A 3,042-nucleotide genomic window follows, 5' to 3' on the forward strand; every position below is an offset into this window, starting at 1 on the left:
GGCCCATGTGTGAGCTTCGTCACGGACGAGTTGGGCGAGCCGCAAAGTAGATGGGTGCTTGTTGTCGAAGGTACACGCGTTGCGGTGCTTCCAAATGCTCCAGGTGACGAGGATGACAAGGGAAGCGAGGCCTTTCCGTAGACTGTTAGGGGCCGACGCCATAGAGGACGCCCACCACTCCAGGAAGTCCTCGTCGCCAATCAGCGCCGCTGTCGTCACCCTGCAGGCAGAGAGAATGTCGTGCCAGATGCCACGCGAGAATGGACATCTCATGAGGAGGTGTTGCATCATCTCGGGGGCCTGATCGCAAAGCACGCACCGATCGTCGTGGAGGAGTCCGTGGCGGGAGAGGCGCTCTGCTGTCCAACACCGATCTTGTAATGCAAGCCAGCGAAGAATTTGACCCGCAGCAGGGCCCAGGTACGCCAGGTCAGCTCGTGGTGTGGGGAGAGAGTAGAGCCAGCGAATAGGGTCCTGTAGCATGAGGCAGCTGTGTACTGTTCGGAGTCCATCCAGCGCCAGGTGATGACATCGGGCGTTGTGGAAAGAGTGATGTGCTGATGGCGGCTCCAGATGTCAATGTACTGAACTGTCACAGCGACCCCTTGGGCGCCCTGGATGTCCGAAATCCAAGCCCGGTTGGCGAGGCCATCCGTAACCGAGTGAGCCTTGCGCCGACGATGCGACACCATGGCGAAAAGGGCCGGCGCGATCTCGGCAAGGGACTGCCCCTGCATCCAGTGGTCCAACCAAAAATGTCAGGAGTGCCCGTTAGCAAGGGTCCAGCTCGTGGAAGCGCGGAAGATGTCTCTGATCTCGGGCTCGCAGGGGAGCGAGAGGTGGTTCCAGGGGCAGGACGGGTCCGTGAGCTGCAGCCAACTCCACCGCACTCTAAGCGAGATGCTCATGTGTCGGTGTCAAAACCGGCGGATCTCGGGTAGGGGGTCCCGAACTGTGCGTCTAGGCGGATGGTAACAGGAGACAAGGGACATGATGTTTACCCAGGTTCGAGCCCTCTTGATGGAGGTAAAACCCTACGTCCTGCTTGATTAATATTGATGATGTGTGTTACAAGAGTGGATCTACCACGAGACCAAGGAGGCTAAACCCTAGAAGCTAGCCTATGGTATGATTGTTGTCCGTCCTATGGACTAAAGCCATCCGGTTTATATAGACACCGGAGAGGGCTAGGGTTACACAGAGTCGGTTACAATAGTAGGAAATCTACATATCCGTATCGCCAAGCTTGCCTTCCACGCCAAGGAAAGTCCCATCCGGACACGGGACGAAGTCTTCAATCTTCTATCTTCATAGTCTTGGAGTCCGGCCGATGATGATAGTTCGGCTATCCGGACACCCCCTAGTCCGGAACTCCCTCAGTAGCCCCTGAACCAGGCTTCAATGACGACGAGTCCGGCACGCATGTTGTCTTCGGCATTGCAAGGCGGGTTCTTCCTCCGAATAATTTATAGAAGATTGTGAACACCAGGATAGTGTCCGGCTCTGCAAAATAAATTCCACATACCACCGTAGAGAGAATAATATTACACAAGTTCAATCCGCTGACGTATTCTGTGGCGTGACGTCACACCATTACCAAGCCTTTACTTGAATTGTTTTTATTGTTCCAGCTTCGCGCGTTTAGCGAGGCGGTTTCCTTGGCATGTCTTGTCGAAGCAGAGATCATGTTCCCCTTATTCCGGGATTCCCATCAATACGGACGTGGGTAACCCAACCGCGCCATTGATTGTGACGCTTGGGAGATAAGCGAGTTTTACCAGGCCGGTGGGGACACATGTTTTTGTCCGACCATATAAGGGGATAAAGATCCAACCCTTTTACCTGCGCCTTCTTCCTCCTTGGCTTATCCATCTCCGCGAACTCGAGCTCCAGCGCCCAAGTCCGTACTTCTCACCTCAACCTTCTCCAACTATGTCTGGAGCGGGAGGCAAGTGGATGGCCTCCTCCGTCACGGAGGGGCAGATCCAGAAGTTGCGCGACGCCGGATATTTGTCCAGCGACATCGCGCATCGGCTCCCCGACGAGGGAGAGCTCATCCCCACCCCCAGGCCCCATGAGAGGGTAGTATTTCTTCCCCATTTCCTCCGCGGACTGGGCTTCCCACTTCATCCCTTTGTCCGGGGGCTCATGTTCTACTACGGCCTAGATTTCCATGATCTGGCCCCGAATTTCATCCTCAACATCTCGGCGTTTATCATCGTGTGCGAGGCCTTCCTCTGCATCCAGCCCCACTTCGGCTTGTGGCTCAAGACCTTTAGTGTCAAGCCGAAGGTTGTGAAGGGCAGCCAAGCGGAGTGTGAAGGCGCCATGGTGGGCAGGATGTCCCACGTTACGTGGCTGGAGGGAACTTTCGTAGAAACCATTAAGGGGTGGCAATCGGGGTGGTTCTACATCACCGAGCCGCGTGACCCCGATTGGGCAGCGGCCCCCGAATTCAGATCCGGCATCCCTACACGGCTCACCTCCTGGAAAGAGAGTGGCCATATCTGGGGGGATTCGGAGGAGCTGACCGGACTCCAAGCCTGTATCCAGAAGCTGGTGGACAAGAAGCTCAAGCTTGTCAACGTAGTCCAGGTCATGCTCATCCGCCGGATTCTCCCGTGCCAACGACGGGGCTTCAACATGTGGGAGTTCGATCTGGTGCAGCACCAGACCCTGAGCGGGCTCTTCGACACTACGTACGAAGATGTTTGGAAGGTGCTGTTCAAGGGCGCCGAGGCTCCCGCATCCGCTACCGAAGATCGCGGATTCCGCTCGCAGCGTCCAGCTGACGAGGTAAGTGATTTTGCCACTTGTTTCCCATAGTTTGACTCTATGCGGGATCTAAACTCCCTTTTACCTTTGACAGGACTGGCTAGCGAAGGCCGAACGGACTATCTGTCCGGCCCCATTGCCAGAGGACCCAGCGGACGCCCGCCTAATGGGGTTGCTGGCTCCGGCACCCCACGTGGTGCCGGAGAAGAAGGCCAAAAAGAAGGCCACGGGGACTCGGAAGAGTTCCCATTTTCAGGTGCTATCGAA

The sequence above is a fragment of the Triticum dicoccoides genome, chromosome 2B (assembly GCF_002162155.2).
Source record: "Triticum dicoccoides isolate Atlit2015 ecotype Zavitan chromosome 2B, WEW_v2.0, whole genome shotgun sequence".
Taxonomy (NCBI): domain Eukaryota; kingdom Viridiplantae; phylum Streptophyta; class Magnoliopsida; order Poales; family Poaceae; genus Triticum; species Triticum dicoccoides.